This window comes from Macaca thibetana, chromosome 11, assembly GCF_024542745.1.
Source record: "Macaca thibetana thibetana isolate TM-01 chromosome 11, ASM2454274v1, whole genome shotgun sequence".
Lineage (NCBI taxonomy): Eukaryota > Metazoa > Chordata > Mammalia > Primates > Cercopithecidae > Macaca > Macaca thibetana.
In genome coordinates this window covers 73,348,381-73,369,449 of record NC_065588.1, presented here as the reverse complement: position 1 = coordinate 73,369,449, position 21,069 = coordinate 73,348,381, and the positions used below count along the sequence as shown (strand labels likewise).

The window sequence follows — 21,069 nt, the reverse complement described above, 5'->3', positions numbered from 1 at the left end:
GGGAGCAGAGGAAGCCTGGCTTTGAAGTGAAGGAGCCTGCTGGGCAACAGCTGGAAGGTCTTAGAGGACCCTGGGAGGACTTGGGTGGTTTCTCTTAAGATAGAAAAGACTAGAGTTTGTTCAAATGTTTGAGGTTCATGAGTGGGTGGCAAATGATGGAATCCTGAGCATAGCTTTCTCAACTTTGAAGACAGAGCTCAAATATCCCTGCTTCTGAGGAATCTTTCCAAATAATCAAAACTAAGATAAGGCAATATGCCCATTAAAAACTATACAGACCTCTCTTAAACTACTAACCACACTGCAATTATTCATTTACTTGTTTCACTCACTAAAATAGAATCCACTGAAGTGTAGGGATTTCTTATCTAGTACAACTGAGTAAAATCAGTTCTATTTATTCAACGCAAAAGTCCAATTCTATTTTTTTCAAACACTGTTGGCTTCTTTTTCCTTTTAGAGATGGGGATCTTGCTCTGTCACCCAGGCTGGAGTGCAGAGATGCCATCATGGCTCACTGCCACCTCTATTTCCTGGGCTCGAACAAGTGTCTCACCTCAGCCTCCCAAGTAGCTGGGACTTTAGAGTGGCTGGGACTATAGGCATGTGCCACAACACCCGGCTAATTCTTTTATTCCTTCTTTCCTTCCTTCCTTCCTTCCGTCCGTCCGTCCGTGCTTCCTTCCTTCCTTCCTTCCTTCCTTTCTTTCTTTTCTTTCTCTCTCTCTCTCTTTCTGTCTTTATTTCTTTCTTTCTTTCTTTTGCAGAGATGGGGTCTTACTATGTTGCTCAGGCTGGTCTTCAACCTCTGGGCTCAAGCAGCAATCCTCCCTGCTTTGGCCTCCCAAAGTGCTGGGATTATGGGCGTGAGCCATCATGCCCAACCCTAACTATGGGTTTTTAAAAGGCCTACATAAAAGGAATTCCAACCGACACTTGAACTTAACTTATTAAGATATGTTAGAACAGATAACGCTATACAGATTTCTTCTATGAATGATTTTGTCTCTAACTTTCCTATAAGCAACCTATTTTATGCATAGTTTTATCCTCTGCTGAGTCTAGCAAGGCACCGAACATAACCTAGGAGGTTCAATAAATACTTGTTAATTGATCTTTATCTGCATGAAAGTTTGTATATACAAAGCAAAAAGATTGCCTCTGAATATTGTGTTAAAATAGTCATATCTGTTTGGTGTTAGCTCAGCATTTTGTGTCACCCATCATTTTGACAAAGACTATTCACACAAAACAGCAGGTAAGTGAATCATGGCGAGTGAGACCATCCACTTGCCACATAAAATATATCTATTGCTCTCTCTGCAATATGCAATCTTCTTTAGCTGTCAAGTAATTAAATTGCCAAGCTTAAGTTCTAATTGTTTAAATTTGTTGGTGCTAGAAACTGATAATAAAGTGCATTTCAGGTACACAACTCATGAGCAGAGCAGTTCTGTAGCAGCCCAGAGCCAGAACCCTTTCTAGCTAAAAGTATTTACAAGGCAACCCATCTATTGTGCTCTATGATGAAGCTGTACAGGGCATTTTCCTTCTTTGCAAAGCACAGTCATTTTATTTTTTTGCTGCTACTCCTACTGCATTAAGCACAGATGTACTAAGAGAGCCAAAAAGTAAAAAAAAAAAAAAAAAAAAAAAAACCAGCAAGAACTCCAACGTACTGACATTCAATCTTTCTTGACTGAAGAAACCTAGCAAAAGATGATGCTATTTCTTTTCCCAGTATATCAGACAAATGTCACTAAATGTACAGGTCTGTGGCAGAGGTCACTGATTTATCTATATCTGTGTTTTCAGATTTAAAATAATAGTTTGTGGAAGAAAAAAAAAAAACATTTGGTAGGGGACATTTCAAACTATGAGCTCAGACAATACTTGGTTGAAAACATAGGCCCTATCATTAGGAGAATAATACTTTTAGGTCTGGAACAGAGGAAACCTCTCAATTATTCTGGAACAGCTGGGGACACAAAGGAAGTTGAAACTGGACATTCATTTCAAGCTATTAAATGATATGTTATACTACAGTAGGGCATTTAGAGTCTGTGTGACTTCTACAAAAGGTAGCTACCATGAGCATATTTGTCTAGCTTTCTTCCCAAATTCCTACTGAAGTGACCAGTGGAATATTCAAATGGAAAACTGCCTTAGCATCAGACACTAGAAGGATGCTCCAGCTCTCCATACCAGAAGTTGGAAAGGATGGAAACGTCCTGTGGGAATCAAAACATTAGGCAATAAGTAAGAGGATACTTCAACCAACCCTTATTCACTACAGGGACCATCCAGAACCAGAGGCAGGAAACATGATCATGGGTTGATTCCTGCTTTCCTGTCTTTCCAGACTGACAGCACAGGACCTGGCAGCCAACATTGGAAGGCTTCATGGTTTTCTTCCAGCACAGATAGAGCCAATGCAAGCAAGAAGTGGGAATATGGGAGAAAATTAATCCACAATGTAGTGCAGTGACATATCTCCCGGCCACGATGACCTGCACCTGCTCCCTCCCTGATCCTCTTATATAGGTGACACACTGTGAGATTTTTGTTGAGTTGGTTGTTTGCTCTTCTGTGCTTCCCTCTGTCTAGACTGAAGGACCTCTGTGGAACATTCAGGGAGAACAAGAAGCATACCAGTTTCTAACAGAACCCACTCAACTCCTACAAAGGTTGGCAAGCAGAGGCAACCTTCTGGAAGAAAAAGAACACTTAAAAATCATGATACACTTAAAAATTGGGGGAGTATAAATAAAGGGAAGCACTTAGAAAAATTACACTTATCCTGTGACTCAACAGGAACTTTTTGAGCAACTACCATGTGTCAGGCACTGTGTTAGGTTAAAAAGAGAAAATAAAGCAACCCTGACTTTCTTCCTTCTTTTTATTTGTTACCAGAATCAAATAATCTTTAAAAATAACTAATCAGTGTGTCAGAAAGATTCCAGGGAACACTGAGTTGATTTATAGTTGAGAAATATAAATAAATAAGAGGGGTAAATCTAAAATTAAGAATTAGTTGAAAATAAAAACCAAATTAAAGCCACAATAGAAGCAATTAAAAATACAGAAAATGAAATCAGTAAACTAAAAAATAATTTTGAGAAAGACACCCAGAATTCTCATGAAAGCCCTAAATAATTTAAACTATGAACAGAAAGAAGAGAGACAGAGATAGATCCTGGTACTTCAACCTCTGATTAATAGGAAATTCCAGAAAGAAAAAATATCAATATTCAAAGCAATGAAAACGGAAAAATTTGCTGATTAAGAAAGGTCTGACTGTTTTATGGCAATTGACAAGCTATTTATAATATTTATATTGACTAGTCCAAGGACTGAAAAAGCTCAAACAATGAGAAAAATAACAAATTTGGAGTATTAATACTAAGTACAAGATTTTCTACAAAGCTACAATATTCAAGACAGCATGTTATTGGTGTAAGAATAGAAAAATAATGCATTGGGACAGAATGAAAGTCCAGAATGGACTCACCCATGTATGTTCAAAAGATTTCTGACAAAGGCAAAAATCAATTCAATGGAAGAAAGAAAAGCATTTTCAACAAATAGAGCTGAAATAAATGTATATTCATAGGAAAAAAAATGATGAATCTTGGTCATTATGTTCAAGATTATCATTTGTATTATTATATAAAAATAATAATTTAGAATAAATAATAGGCTTGAACTTTTCAGCTAAAATTATAAAGCTTCTACAAGAAAACATAGAAGAATATTTCCACAACATCAAGGCAAACAAATATTTTTTTACAAAGCATTAATCATGAAATTAAAAATTGGAAAATTGGTCTTTACCAAAACTTAAAACTACTGTTCATCAAAAGATCTCATTTAAGTAAATGAATAAATAAGCCACAGACTAGGAAAAACTATGCACAATACTTACATATAACGAAGTATATGTATCCAGAACATATCAGAGACTTCTACAATTCAATAAGACACAAATAATCCAATAAAAATGATCAAAAGACTTAAATAGACACCTCACAAATAGGATATAAAAATGACAATAAGAAAGAGAATTTTGTTCAATACCATTAGACATTAGGCAAATGCAAAATAAGTCAAATGGGTACATACTACACATGAGAATTCTAAAACAGAAAATACTGACAACACCAAAGGCTACTGATGATGTGGAGCAACTGGAATGCTCATATATTGCTGGTAACGTTATAAAATGGTATAACTCCTTCAGAAAGTAGTTTGGCAGTTTCTTAAACTGTTAAAAATATACCTACTCCCTTGCCCAAGTATTTTTCCAGGAGAAATAAAAATGTATACCCAATGTCCACAAAAAGACTTGTATAAGAAAGTTCATAGCAGTTTGTTTCATAGTAGCCCTGATATGGTTTGACTGTGTCACCACCCAAATCTTATGTGAATTCTCATGTGTTGTGGGAGGGACCCAGTGAGAGGCAATTGAATCATGGGGGTGGGTCTTTCCTGTGCTGTTCTCGTGATAGTGAGTAAGTCTCATGAGATCTGATGATTATATAACAGGGAGTTTCCCTGTACAAGCTCTCTTCTCTTGTCTGCTGCCATGTGAGACATGCCTTTCACCCTCCACCATGATTGTGAGTCCTCCCCAGCCACGTGGAACTGTAAGTCCATTAAACCTCTTTCTTTTGTAAATTGTCCAGTATCAGATATGTCTTTATCAGCAGCATGAAAGCAGACTAATACACATATCACCCCAGTTAAAATTAAAAAGACAATCAATAACAAATGCTGGCCAGGATGATGTGGAGAAAGGGGAACCCTTGTACATGGTTGGTAGGATTGCCAATTAGTACAACCAGTATGGAGAACAGTTCGGAGGTTTCTCAAAAAACTAAAAACAGAACTATGACATGATCCAGTAATCCCATGCTTAGTATACAACCTGAAGAAAGAAAATCAGTATATTGAAGAGATATCTGCACTCCCACATTTATTGCAGCACTCTTCACAATAGACAAGATTTAGAAGCAACTTAAGTGTTCATCAACAAATGAATGGATAAAGAAAATGTCAATTGTGTTTCTAACTGTACCCACCCTGGACATTTTGTTATTCACAGAAAATTGTTGTCTTAATTCTTTTCAAAAGATGGTTTATAATAAGCTATAGAACTTTAACAGGTACTCCCAAATACAGGCTTCTGATAACTTTGGAGATGGTAATATTAGAATAAAGGAAAATGTACAAGATTCATGAAGAGCTGAAATGTTTACAAATGTCAAGCAAAACCAGAGTTAACCAAATGGACAGAACTCAGAAAGCTGAAGGAACCTTTTGATTTTTGCTTGGAATATTGCTTATCCTTGTTTTGTTTTTCAGAGTCAATGAAACTTATTTTGAACTATTTATGGCCTTTAATAATTAAGTAGGGTATACTCCTGGGATCAAAGTTTGGAGCATGTTTGTTTCTCTCTTCCTAGTTCCTCTAGAATTTGGAAACTATCCGTGAGTATTCTTAACTTATGGTAATACAGCTGTTTGCATCTGTTCAATAAGAATCCATTTTTTCTTTTGCAACAAGATGCAATTGGAAAAACTGGGTATTTTACCAAGGCTTTGACTGGAAGGGTATGCTTCCCTTTAAGGAGTCAAGCTCAACTTGCAGAGCCAATAAAAGCCCAGTGCAAAAACTGGCCTCATTCCCTTGTCTATGCAGTCCCTGTACAAGGTTCCTGACCTGTGGTCAGTAAAGAATGTCACTTTCTTACAGGTTCAGGAGCTCCAAGTTTGTATTGAGACCTTAAGAGGAAAGAATCACCCAACTCACAGGCATTTGAGGATGCAAACCCATGGCTAGGCTGGGCTTTAAAAGGTCTTATCTGTGATTCCTTGTGGAACACACTTTCATCAAAGCCAATCCAAAAGGCCTAAGTAGAAATAATTATTGCTGCTGCATTTTATGTAAATAATCAGGCCAAGTATAAGACTAAAGTCTATTTTGCAAACCACTCAGTCCTATGACAATTTGTTTTTTAACAAACATGAAGACTCGAGAGAGATAAATCATGTTCCAAAGCTTATCATATATTTGTCATTAAATTCCAGACTCCCTAGTCTTTTTTAAGTTTTGACTACATTTTAGACTAACCCTGCTTGTTCCTGTAAACCAACCAGCAATACCTGACTGCAGCTCAGAAAGAACAAGAGGGACGGGTAATATAAAATCCTGGATCAATATTCTAGTTCTGAGCAATTATCCTGCAAATCCTGCCAGGTGATGAGAATAAATAAAATGCCCATGACTTGGAAGTTTCCTTTTGAGAAAGTAAGAACAAGGGGGTTAACCAAAGCCAAACACCATGCACGCAAATCCTAGCAAGCGTAACTACCAGTTATCCTGGTGTGTCACAAGACATCCTTTTCTCTCCCTTGTTGGAGGAGGACTTAATTCCACAGCTTCACCTTAGCCTTTGGCTTATGATAAGGAGTCCATGCTCACCGGCGATGTGCCTTTTAACCTCTGTTGCCATCTGCCTCTGAATTTCTCAGATTGGGTTTTCTTTCCTAGCGCTTTGACCCAAAGCTTGGAATTGAGTTTGGGACAAAAATGTGTCTCAAGGGGGTTCCAAGTCCAATTTATTCTTTCATAAAACTAAGGCAATACACCTCTCAGGAAGGCATTGTGAAAATTAAATGTGATATCTGAATATCATGCCTCAAATATGGTAGTCAATGAGAAAATTTAAGTTAAAAATGTTTTGAGAAATTAACTTTCCCTGAGTCATTTGCTTTATAACTAAAAAGTTTTTACATGAATCAGGAAGTATATTGAGGAGTTTCATGTAAATTATTTAATTACTCAAAAAAGAATAAATTTCTATAGGTAACACTTTAGTTTATGTGTCCAGAAACTTGGGCCACTTTATGACATTCCTGTGTCCCTTGATAACTAAGATATCAAGAACCTACAAACAAGAATTTAGGTTTCAGTTCCTTGAAAACTTGTATTTTTTGTAAAACCATATCACATGAAATTTGGTCCTTGATGGTTGTCCAGAGAGTGTCGTTCCTAAATATGAAAGCAAATGGAAGAGAATAAGTATCTACAGGTAGAATTTAGCTGCTTCTAAGAAAAAAAAAAAGACCTGGAGGTTTTCTTTACTTTTGACTTCTGACTCCATTATAACTTCCATACCAATCTTTAGCAGAATGATACAGCTTAGGTACAATCTAGTGAGTGGTTTTATTTCAAGTGTTTTTTTCACACAGCTCAAGAGAGGAGATTGTAAAAATATTACAGTTAGAAATAAAGTGGATTGGCCAAAGGACCTTAAAATTCCACAACATCCCCCACACTAACTAGACTTCAAGAAGCTCCTCTATTTGGACTTACACTCTCACTTCAGTATTGAAAGACAGTATTTAGAAAAAAAAAATCAACATTCAATTGCCTATTGCCTCAATTCCCAAAAGTTATTTAAGTAAAGCTCAATGAGTCTGCATGGGGCAAAGCATTAAAAACCATTAATTAACCTCCCTTTGATGATACTAATATCTCTCTTCACTTGTATGCTTTTCAAAATGGATTTGAGCTCATGCCACTTCCAGAATGTGTGACCCACTGAAAATCTCTCTTTATCACTGATCTCAATTTGCACCTATGTAAAAAGGGAATGATAATACCTGTACTACTTATCTCACCGGGTTATTTGGGAGGATCATAAAGGATACTGTGTATGAGAGCACTTGCCAGTGTGTAACATGCTATGGTAAATGGCAAAAATGACCAGTTTTCTCCTTCCCTGTATCCATGCTTCTTTCCAATTTGAATTTTCAGCTTTTCTTGTCAAGACATACATTTCTTCACTCCTAGAATCTGGGCTGATCTTGTGACTTCCTCATACCAGCAAAGCGTGTCAGACATAATGCTGTGACAGTTCTGACCTAGGCCTCAAGAGACCCTTGCATGAGTCTACCCCTCTTGGAAACCATGAGAAAGTTCATAGAGCAGGAAGGAGCTGTCCCCAGTTGAGGCCATCCTGGGTCAGCTGGCCCATGGTCAATGGGACAACTGCTCACAGTTCCACCAGCCAGCCCTGCTGGGAAGACCTGAGCCTAGCCTATCTGCAGAGTCTCCCAGGCAACTCTCAGACCCATGGGCTGAATAAATGGTTATTGTCCTAGGTGAACACATTTTGGAATGATTTTTTTAAACAGCAAGAGATAACTGATATACATGTCACAGATACTAAAATGTCAGGACAGTATTTTCATTTCATTATCTTTCAAAAGAAAGAGGTCCACTTGAAAAATCACGGAGAAAAGCTAACCTAAAATTCTTTTCAAAATTAGACAAGTCACTTTTGTGGAGAATTCAGTTTTTGTCTTCCATGAAAAACCTAAATGGAATGATTTTGTTGTCTAATTACTTGTAGGGCACACACCTATGTTTCTGGGGGTAAATTCATAATCACAATCGTCCTTTCATGCAGCAAATTTTTTCAGTTTATAGGCATTCTCATAAGAAATATACCTATTGTGTTGAAAAGTAGTACTTCTTCCATCCATGTGACTGAATGTAACCCAGAAAATCTGAAATTAAAAAAGAAATATCTTAGAGATCATCTTTAGTGTCCCATTTAATTCAAGAACCCACTTTCTAAAATATCCCTGAGAGTACTCAGCTATCTTTCATTTGAACCATTCCTGTGATTTAAAAAAAAAGAAAAAAGAAACTTTTGTCAGGCTTCCATTTTTGAGATCTGGAGTAACTACGAGCTCAGATCTTGTTTATGTTTAATTAATTAGTTAATTAATTATGACTGTGCACTAGAATGCTGGTGTGGGTATCATGAACAAAGGGTTATGATTAATCCAATTCTCTTCACCTCTTCACTAATCCAAAATAAAATGCAAGAATAAAAGAAACTCACTATTTTTAAGGCAGCCTTTTTTCATACCAGGATAGACCTAGTCATCAGAACATCTTTCTCATCCAATCTAGTGACACTAACTCTGTTGTTAGGCTAAACAGAGTAAGTCTGCAATTCATACATCCTAAGCCACACTAGCTTGTCTCCAAACCAGTTTTTCTTTGACTCTAGCTGCATCCCACAGGAAATCTACAATCCTCAAATTCCTCCTGGATTCCCCAGACAGACACCAAACAGACTCCATGGACCAGTCCTCTTTGCCATTTTGTGGCATTTTCTTCCTTTCATGCTTCAATTGACTCTAATTACATCCCTTAATACTGCCCAAAAGCAGCAGCTCTGTTTAGGGTCCACACTAACAGTGACATCACTGCTTAGATGCAACAGAGCCAAGGTTACCTCAGCAATTGCCCACTGGTGTCAGTGCCAGGTTGTTCATATCTGATGGCCGACACTGTGGTGTCCGCTCTGAGAGTCTTACACCCGCCTCTGTCAAAGCTCTCAGCACCTCCTCACCTCATGTAGAAGCCTCTTACACCAAAGATGTTGACAGTATAACTCGAGTAGTTTTCTAGTCTTTCTCTAGTTCGTGCTTACGGTTTCCATCCCTAAGGGATTGAGTATGAAGATTGTAAACCTGTGAAGGTTGAGTCACAGAACAATCCATACAGAATTTCAGCTAATTCATTAGAGTATGGACCTTACAAGTCATCTTGTTAAGTCTCCCATGTAATTCTTTCCAGCCATATCCTGTTACCCTTAAGAAAATGTCAATAACTTGATTATCTTCTCTGGTGATGAATTTTTCCCCAAAGCACCCAAACTCCTCATGTGGGAGGCAGAGTTCCAGATAAAGACATAGCTTCTCTTTTGTTTTCCCTGCTTAGTAGTAAATCCTCTAAAATTTCTTGCAACCATGAGAAACCTATAAGATGTTCCCCCAACAAGGGAAGAGTAAGTAAGGCTTTGTGTGTGTTTTCTGATCTCTGTACTTTTTCTGATAAACAGCACAATTGTTACAGAAGATGAATGGGATGAGTTAGTGTTACTCAGCAATGGCAAGGTGCTACCCAGGGAAGAAGATGGGAAGAAGGAGAAGGAGTGGTGCTCTTGATCTGAGGGGCAGCAGACAATCCGAGACTAGTTCTGGGATTCACCCAGGGCCTGGGAAGTGTGCAGGCATGAACAATGGGAAGGACTGAAACTGCCACAAATAAGATGATTCTGTAGTGACCCCCTGCTGAGGACAACCCAGAGGACCCTTCCTGTACCCTGGTTTAGAAAAAGAGACTCAGCCTTCTGCTCTGCCACTCACACGAATTATCTGGTCACTCCCTGCAGCACACCCCATTGTTATCTCTCCTGGAGAATATGCTGCTTCCCATCAACACCTAACAGGGAGGGAGGTGTACCTCAGAGCTGTAGCTCTACCTGTCAAAGGGTAAGAAAGAAAGTCCAGGACTTTGGGGCCAAACTCAGGACATTTGTGTACCCCAAACCAAGGGCAGAGAGGAGTGAAAACCATGATTATACTCTTACAAATGAACGTTGAACAGTATCCTCCACTTCCCCCTCCATAAAATCCTCCAGGCATACTTAAAAATGCTGAATCCTATGATGCACACAACTTGATCTCAGTATGGTACCCCTACCTCATATTCAATCCTTCTTCCATATGACAAGCTTTCAAATACTCGATAGCAGCTATCATGCCCCCTCTGTCTTCTGTCCTCTAGGCTAAGTTTCCCTTGATCCTTCAATTAGAAAATAAGTATGCTTGAATGAAGCCATTTGAACAAAATTCCCAGCAGCCTCATTGAAGCAGAGAACCCCATCTACAATAATCAGTGTAAACATTAAATAAGGAAATCCCTTTGATACTGTCTATAAGACAGCCATCAACACAATGGGGCCTGTTAAACAAAGTCACCAGCATTGGTGTAATGAGAATTACACAATGTAAAAAGCTGCGCCCAAATGAAAAAACTATGGTTTTATTTCGCAGATAAACTGTTTTGCATTGTACCTTGGTAGAGGGCTTATCATTCATGAGATTTGTAAGCTCTTTAAGGGCAGAGGTAGCATTTCATATCACTTCCCATTAAACATCCTGCCCAGGTGTGGGCACACAGTTTACACTTAGTAAGTACATCTTTAATAATATGCTTGTGGATTGAATGTATGATTGGTCTTCCTTCCATCATATTTTTTTCTTTTTTTTTTTTCTTTTTTTCTTTTTCTTTTTTTGAGACAGGGTCTCAATCTGTCACCCAAGCCAGTGTACAGTGGCACTAACATGGCTCACTGCAGCCTCAACCTTCTGGGCTCAAGCAGTCTTCCTGCCTCAGCCTCCTGTGTAGCTAGGACTACAGGCATGTGCCACCACACTCAGTTAATTTTTTTTTTGGAGAGATGGAGTCTTGCCATGTTGTTCAGGCTGGTCTCAAACTCCTGGGCTCAAGTGATCCTATCAATTTGGCCTCCCAAAGTGCTGGGATTACAAGTAGGTGCCACCGCACCTGGCATTCTATCATCTTTAAAGCCAAAATATAGAGGTATCTACCGAAGTCAGGACTAGGGTATACAGTTTGTGGTAGGAAGCAGGCATACTGAATGGCAGAACTTGAAGATGAGGAGTTTTATGTGGAACAACTCAATTCACATGCTTCTGCACAGCCCTAATGAAGCTACACCCCTTATATAATTGACCCTGGAATTGTAGACCTGAAAATGTGAACTTTCATTCAAGAAAGTCTTAGAATTCCTATTTTCCAAAGGATCAATATGATCCACAGGGTAACATTTTTAGAGAAATCTGACATGGCCTCATTTAAGAGCAAATAGAAAGAAACAGTTCAAGTAAGTTCAAAAGTAGTCACTTATCATAAAATTGGTTTTACCAAGTATATTTTTACTTACTCAACAAATATGTATTTAATACCTTGTATGCCAACATACTATCCTGAAACTCTGAATAAGATTATTCAACTGTTGCTAATTATTATTACTAATGATAATTACTTAACTATTGCTGCAATAATTCTGCATAAGAAAAAACTTCAAAATCTCAGTGACTTAAAACAGCAAATACTTCTTTTTCTTGCTCACAGGTCTGCAGATTGCCAAGAGTTCAGCTGGAGTGCAATTGGGCCTGAGTTCAGGTTGTGTTGGGTTCTGGTGTGCACCAAATGTTTTCATTCAAAGACCAGAAGCTACCTATAGCACAGTCTTCACACAGAGGACCGCAAGAGGAGCAAGTGGAAATACACCATGTCTCTCATGGCGCATTATGGAAACAGTAACCTCCACCCACTCCCATTGGTCAGAGGAAGGCATATGGCCAAGCCCAACATCAGTACAACAAGGAAATATGATGTTCCTACTCCAGTGGGAGGAGCTGAAAAGTCACAAGGCAGAAGACATGGATGTATAATTCTACACAGGAAGAAGAGAAGTGTTTGGGAAAATAATATAATCTATTACAAAGACATGACTGTGCTCATGAGGCTTAAGTGAGGGGGCAGAGAAAGTAAACAGATTATTATTAAGCTCAATGGGAATTCACTCAAAAAATTTTAATGAAGTTAGATATACTGAATATATTTTAAAATCATATTCGCTGGCTGGGCATGGTGGCTCATGCCTGTAATCCCAGCACTTTGGGAGGCTGAGGCAGGCGATAAGCCCAGGAGTTCGAGACCAGCCTGGGCAACATGGCAAAACCTTGTCTTTGCAAAAAATACAAAAATTAACAGGACGTGGTGGCATACGCCTGTAGTCCCAGTCACTTGGGAGGCTGATATAGGAGGACCACATGAGCCAAGAAGGAGGAGGTTGCAATGTGATCACGCCACTGCACTCTAGCCTGGATGACAGAGTGAAACCCTGTCTCAAAATAAAATAAATTAATAAAAATAAAATCATGTTGGTTGCCATTAGGAGAATAAGGGGCAAAAATATAAGCAGTGAGACCACTGAGGAAACTCTTAACAATTGTCTGAGCTAGAGATAATAGTGACCTGGACTATTGTGATGACCTAGGCGATCAAGAGATATAAAGAGAGTTAAAGTATATTTTAGCAGACTTGGTCACTATCAGATGTTATAAGTGGGGAAGAAGCATGTGTGTAGGATGTCACTTGAGGTTCTGACTTACATAACAAAGATGGTGATGCTGAAATGGGGAAACAGACCCACTGGGAAGAGTATCGTCTTTGTGATTAATTCCCTCAATTCATTCCTTTGACATGCCCAATTGAAGTCAGTTGTCCTCAACAAGGCATGCTCCCTCCCCCTTGGGAGTTATTGCCAAATGTTGGGCGGGGGAGTTTTCAGTTGCTGAGAGGTATTACTGGTATTTTTCACTCAGTATGATACACATCCAGAAATGGATGGGACAGTCTCATGAAAACAAAGATTGGAATCATCCTACCTGAAACACCAATACATCCCTGTTGAGAATTACAGTTTTTAGTGACTGAGAGATCACTACTGGTCTTCCTTCCATCATCTTTTTTTTCACAAAAAGTTATCAGTTTTTGGTGATCGAGAGGTATTACTGGTATTTTTCACTCACAATGATATGCATCCTGAGATGTATGAGACAGTCACACAAAACAAAGATTGGAATCATCCTACCTGAAGCACTAGTCCATCCCTGTTGAGAATTACTGGCCTAAGTCTTTTATGATAATCTCGTTCCACTCACTAATGTTTAGCTTAGAAACAGGTTTGTGATTCCATCCTGACCACTAAGACTTGCGGCAACATATTTCAGAGAGCTTCCATGAGAGGTTTCTTCACTCATAAGACAGAGACACAGAAGGAAACAGTCCCTTTCTTCCTCTGAACACAGTTTGGATATCATGTCCAGAAGGGCACACGCCCTTCAGCAGACACCTCATGAAAACAAGGGAGGCCAGTCTGAGGGCAAAGACAATGAGGATGAAAAAAACAAAATAGTGGGAAATAATGGGACTTTGGCAACATCACTGATCTGCTGAATCAAACAACCTCTCTTCTCCCCCATACCATCCCCAATGAGGATGTTATGTAATAAGTGTCCTTATAATTTAAGCCAGCTCAGGTTGAACTTTCTGTTACTTGAGTAAGAAAGCATCCTAAATAATAGAGAAAGAAGATAGGTTTAGGAGACAAAACCTCTGAAGAGTCTCATTTTGTGAGAGAGCTGAATACGAGTCTAGACCTCTTGATTTACGGGTCTGAAACATAGAAACTAGAAAGGACCAACTCTTGGTACCCAGACTGGGTACCGAGTGTACACACATATTGCAGACAGCACAGCGAGTTAGACCTTCACAGTTTATGCCTCTAAATATGGCATCCATAAAATCACTGAGCATTTAGTGAATCATTCTCTCCTTTTTCTAAAGTGTAGGCAACATGATTACTCATCTCAAAGTCGTGAAGCATTTATGTCTTCTGGTTGTTTTGTGAATACTTGGGTTTTTCTCTCTAGCCAAATTATAATATTTTGGAAGACATAAGTGAAATTATTTCTTCCATATCCACCACAGCATCAAATAAAACTGCAAGTTACCCAGAAAGTACTCAACAACTATTCATTGAATGGTAACTTTTTTAACTTTTATTTTAGGTTCAGGGGTATATGTGAGGGTTTGTTATATAGGTGAATTATGTGTCATGGGAGTATGGTGTACAGATTACTTCATCAGCATGTAATAAGCACAATGCTCAACAGGTAGTTTTTAAATCCTCTTCTTTCTCCCACCCTTCACCTTCAATTAGGCCCTGGTGTCTGTTGCTCTCTTCTTTGTGTCCATGTGTACTCAATGTTTGGGACCCACTTAAAAGTGTGAACATGCAGTATTTGGTTTTCTGTTCCTGCATTAGTTCACTTAGAATAATAGCCTCCAGCTCCATCCACATTACTGTGAAGAACATAATCTTGTTTTTTTTTTTATGGCTGCATTATACCATGGTGTATACATACCACATTTTCTTTATCCAGTCCACCATTAATGGGTATTTAGGTTGATTTTATATGTTTGCTATTGTGAACAGGACTGTGATGAACATATGCGTGCATGTGTTTTTATGGTAGGATGATTTATATTTCCTTGGGTATATACCCAATAGTGGGATTTCTGAGTCAAATGGTAATTAAGTCATTTGAGAAATGGCCAAACTGCTTTCCACAATGGCTGAACTAACTTACATTCCCACCAGCAGTGTGTAAGTGTTCCCTTTTCTCTGCAACTTCACCAGCATCTGTTAATTTTGGACTTGTTATTGATAGCTATTCTGACTGGTGTGAGATGGTATCTCATTGTGGTTTTGATTTGCATTTCTCCAATGATTAGTGATGCTGAACATTTTTTCATATGCTTTTTGGCCACATATGTCTTCTTTCAAAAAATGTCTGTTCACATCTTTTGCCCGCTTTTTACTGGGGTCGTTTTTTGTTTTTTTGTTTTTTGTGTTTTTTTTTTGCTTGTTAAGTTGTTTAAGTTCCTTATAAGCGCTAGATATTAGACCTTTGTCAAATGCATGGTTTGCAAATATTTTCTCCCATTCTGTAGGTTGTGTGTTTACTCTGTTGATAGTTTATTTTGCTGTGCAGAAGTTCTTTAGTTTAATTAGTCCCATTTGTCGATTTTTTTGTTGCAGTTGCATTGGGTGTCATCATGAAATCTTTGCCAGGGTCTATGTCAAGAATGGTATTCCCTACCTTATGTTTCAGAGTTTTTATAGTTTTAGGTTTCATTTTTAAGTCTTTAATCCATCTTGAATTGATTTTTGTGTATAGTGTAGGGAAGGGGTCCAGTTTCAATCTTCTGCATATTGCTCACCATTTATCCCAGTACCATTTATTGAATAGGGAGTCATTTCCTCATTGCTTGTTATTGCTGATTTTATTGAAGATCAGATGATTGTAGGTGTGTGGCATTATTTCTTGGGTCTCTATTCTGTTCCATTCATGTATGTGTCTGTTTTTGTAGCCGTACCATGCTGTTTTGGTTACTGTAGTTATAATTTTGTAAAACTCTTATTTTATGTTTATAGTTATTAAGGAACAATTTTATGGACTCTGTCACATGTTTTCACCCAAAAGTTACAAGCTTGAGACCCACAGACATATTGTATGACTTAATGTTTCAAAAATTTTGAATTATGTACTTGCCAATAGTTTAAAATTGGAAAATTTTACATTAACATCTAGATCTATGCCTTCCCTTGAAGACTGGTAGTACTGGTCCCATTTTGCTTCCTACCAGCAATGAGCTGGACCCAAGAAGAGGGCAGTGCCCTACGTCCCCCAGCCTCCAATGGCCAGCCCATTTACATTTGAGTGGGTGCCCCTTCTTTTCTCTGGGATCAGGGTTTACTTCTATACAATCAGTGGGTTGAACTAAGTGACCTGGTTCTAACACCATGTGATCCTAAAAGCCTATCTTTCACAATTATACCACCAATTAGTGAATTTCCAGATTGTTCTTCCCTTGTTGTCCACTCCTCTTCAGTATTTAGTCATTATACTGGCTGTCCCTACTTTTAGCCTAAATGTACTCCCTGGTAAAAATAGATTAGTCAAAGTTGCTCTATGGTTTGATTAAAGATAAATCTACAGTTTACTTTTGGTTTTTAATTAAGTTTACAGTTTACCCTGCTTACCACAAAGGAGCATTTTCCATCAGTAAGAGGAAGACCTAACAAAACAGGTAAGAACCAAAGCAAGGCTGTCCTTCAGGTAAAATGACTCACCCAGAAAGAAGAAGAGCAGTGGCCTATTTCTTCTTTCATTATTATTTTTTAATTTTTATTTTAGGTTTGATCTCTTTAATAAAGAAGAAAATGGAATCGCTTTAACTGTTTCACCTGTTTGGTGATCTATTTACAAATTTTACATTTTAAGATATTAAAGAATAATAATAGATAACTCTAAGTGGATATCATGAACTTTATGATGTCCTATTTTCTTTTTTGATAAAAGAGTAGTACCTATTTTCCACCCCACTGAGATGCTATGAGAACATGGTTTTTCAGCTTCTGTGCTATCCTGCTGTTCTATTCACTCTGCTGCAGTAACCAACAGACCTCCCTCATTTAAGCCATTTTTCAAACACACAAAGAAGTTAGACATCAGCTTATTTTACCTTCATATCTAAAGTTTACCAAAATAGAAAATCATGATCAATACCTGTGTTAAGAAACAAATGTAAATTTTTGAACTGCATACATAGGGTTATCCTCTTCTAAACTCTAGGAACCATGAATCTATATCCCTCTTCTGCAAATCCCCACATTTAAAGGCTTTGTATTGATACCTAGGAGATGATATTAAGTATAAAAACAAGATTTGGTGTTTCTAACTGCACAGAAAATAAGAAGCCAACTCTCCTGAGAGCAATGAATTGTACAAATACCCTTTACATCATTCAACCAGGGCAAGAAATGTAGTAAAGGAGAAATGTAAATCTGTTGCTCAGACAGTCATAGTCACACCATGACTGTTATGCTTAGCCTATAATAAGGGTGAAAAATGAGATCACCATTCCATTTGTCTTCAAAAATTTCTTCTTCTCCCTTGAACATATAATATTCTGATGACTTTACTGCATAAAAAAATGCATGCTTTTTTATCCTTACTCAATGATGTGCTCAAAGAGGGTGTGCAATTAAAGACAGACAGGCAGCAATAAGTAGTAATAAGGGGAATGAGCTTTTATTCAATCAAGATGTTAGAGAAAAGATTGACTAGGTTTTAAGACTATGTTGACTTGGAAAATGTTTTTCAATGATGCAGGAATCTATTTAAAGTAGTGGAGTACATCTGAGAATTTTATATTGTAACTGTACCAAGAAGTGACTGTACAAAAAAAGTTCCACTTCTGTATATAGGGAGAGATATCTTTTGCTGAGATATTTTGAGAAGACGCTTTAGGTTCTGCATGTCTAAGCAGTGCAGGTATTAGGTGATGTGATTCATGAGTATAACATTATCTTGAATAAGGCTTCACTGTTCTGTATTCCACTTATGCCTTCCCTAGAAGAGACAATAGAATGCCCAATAAAGCTTGAATCAATAGAGTGAAGCAAATTAGCACTGGTAAAATCCCTGCTTGTCATTTTTTCAGAAGTAGATTTAAAGCTTTAGGATACTTACTGTATCTACATTTCGATAAATTCCATTCACAATCATATATTTTGCTAGTATGGGCCAGCTCCAGCGTTATATTTAAGCTTCAAGAATAGAATTTGAATTGCACTATTCAATATAAGAAATAAGTATATAAGAACACAAGTATCTAGATCCTTTTGTGGTTCATAAGCACTATGATTGGGTTTCCACATTCTTGTGAGATTGGCCTCCCTCAAACCTTGTTATGATGTCAGCACATTACCCTTGAGGTGTGAAAAGAAAAAAGAATGTAAGTATCTACTCTGAGTATAAATAAAGTCTACATTGTTATATATCACTGGCATAATATAGAATATAAGAATAGAGTCTATAATAGCTTTACTCAGGAACAAAATTTTATATATTATACATAAAAGGTATACAAATTAAAACTATCCTATGAATTCTTTGGTTCAAAAATTTCTAAATGTAAAAGTGAATGATTTAATAATATCAAATATAGATGAGAGATAATAATTAAAAAGTTCTTATAGAGTAGGTTCAAAACTAAAATTATGTAATTATAAAAAGAAGCTAGAAAATGAGTTCATAGTCTTTAGTTCTTTGATTGGATTTAAAACATGTAAGTCAAATACTTAGCTTTCTATCTTCTTTTAAAGACAAAATATGGGGAAATATTTAAACTTACAAAATTTCCTGTACTGGCTATATAATACTTTTATCTCTTCACATTTTCAAGTATTCATTGAATATTTATTGAATCCTTACTATAAAACCTGAGAGAAGTTTTAAAAGTGCTAATTAAATAACAATTTCCATCATCTCTCTCTATATATTTTTATATATTATACACACATATATATACACTCACACACTATTCTTATATGCCTGTCTATTCATCAAAATATATACCATATATTGATCTAATTAGCCAGCTGGGGAAGTAAGCATGATAATAGTGTCTGGCTTTGCACTTTCCCTACCTAGGAGAAAAAGCTTTGGAGCTGCAATCTCCCAGGGGGAGATGCTGTCACATACGCCTTTCTGGGAGGGATTAAGAAAGCCAGAGCAGCTGGGACCCATTTTCAAATAAAAAACCAGCATGAAAGGTTTTACATGAATGACTAAAACTCTAAGTTCAGCTAAGCTGGAAGAGCCGAAGACGGGGATGCCTTAGTCTTGGTGTTAAACCAAAGAAAATTGATTAGATCGCAAAATGGGTAGGTTTGACTTCTGATTCTGTAAGCCTAGGAAAATAAAAAACAAAAATTTGCATCATTATTTATCAGTCGTCTTGCGTATCATAGTCAGAAGATGATAAGGGTTAAAGATTATATAAGAAATGCCACAAGCTGAAATAATCAAACCTGTGGTTTGTATTAAAACTTTTTACTTTCCAAAATTTTAGGCAATTTTGGTAAATTCCATTCTTGACATTTAAAAAATCCATAGCTTTTTTTCCTAAGACAAGACAGTATTTGCCACTTTCTGGTCCTCTATCATCTCTTAATGGAAATGCCCTTTCATTGCTTAAGCATGAAAGGACATTTCTTCAGCGTCTTTATACACAAGTAGAGTTTATTGTCAACTTACAACAGGCTCTAATATTTATTCTTAGATATCAAAGTATGCTGGCCTATTGTTTAAATCAGAATTTCAGTCAGATGAGATTGTTAGAGTCCTAGGAGCTTAGAGTGGGGTCAAATTAAAAATTTTAAAAAACATCTATTTTACTTTCCATATCCCCTTAAAGAATATCAAATTATTATAGTGACAATTATTAAGTTTCTACACACGTGCAAACATAGCACCTATAAAATAGCACTTTGGTGTTTATGAAGTGTCAATTTCTAAGACAAACATAGAAACCCAGCAATTATCACAAGCACTCTTCACCATTTCATTGCAGAAGTGTATAGAATTAGTGAAAATAAAGGAAAACAGTATATTGCTTAATAGCTGACAACCAGAAATGTTTACTTGTTAATGCTTTGCTGAATCTAGCCAAATGCAGCGTATTACTGAGCTGGGCTCCAGATTCACATGGCAGGAATACCACAGAGCCACAGGAATCATTTAACTGCCACAACTTCAGGTTCTGAATAAAAGTCATTTCTAAATCCTACATTTTTACTTTACTTAAAAAACGCATTATTCTCATGTTGTTCTTTGATGATAATAACATGGAATTTTCTCATATTCTCTAAATTTTTCTTCACCCACAAAACCAAAGAAGCTTGCTCATTTGTAGAAGGAAATGGGAATTATGGTGTTGGAGGTTCTAGAAAGCCCACTATCTTATTCTTTTCCCTATGAATTCCAATGAGTTGAAAAATCAACAAAGGAAACCAGATGGGGATCAAAATAAACTATCAACTGTATTTAGCACTCTCTGGTATTAGCTGTATTCAAGCAGTAGTAAAGCTCCCCAATACTAGACCTTGGGGCCTATCTTGGGAAAACCTGAATCTGCAAAGATCTCTTACCAACCAACTGTGTGGAGCATCAAGGACTCTACAACAGCCCCTGTGAAATGCCAGAGAGAGACTGTGTGTGGTACCTCTACCTATTGTTAAATCATGAGCCACTGAATAACTTCCTGACCCTATTTCACCATTACCTTATGTCATTCTCCCTCATGTAGAGGGAGTTTAGTGAAGGATACAGAAAAAAATCAAAATGTTTTCCCCCAATTACTCCCCTCCTTTCAGAGTTTAGGGCACAATCCCACTCAAGAAAAAAAACAAAAAGTCGACTAACATTTCCCTGAGAAACAAATTTTGTGAAAATTTATTTTGTATTTATATCACTCTTATGTTCTTTACTTAAAAAATATTAAAAATATATTGTTTTGTCACAGTACTTCCCAAATTAATAGGTTATACAAAATCACTTGGCCAGTTTCTCTCTCATTCCTAATGAAAGTCACTAATAGTTATGATGATAGAATTAGCCATCTATTCTATTGACTTGATGAAAAGTCAGCATAGGATGTGCAAATTTAATCAAGTGTATCACCACACATGG

General features: G+C 37.2%; 1 protein-coding gene and 1 non-coding gene across 3 annotated transcripts in view; both read left to right on the top strand.

The window, feature by feature from the left end:
- Nucleotides 1-21,069, top strand: part of CSRP2 (cysteine and glycine rich protein 2) — a 1,103,434-nt gene that overhangs the window by 780,066 nt on the left and 302,299 nt on the right. The gene's annotated exons all lie outside the window — the stretch shown is intronic.
- On the top strand, nucleotides 18,213-18,319 carry LOC126931925 (small nucleolar RNA U13). The gene has a single exon (XR_007718031.1). It is a non-coding gene; the product is annotated as a small nucleolar RNA U13 (small nucleolar RNA).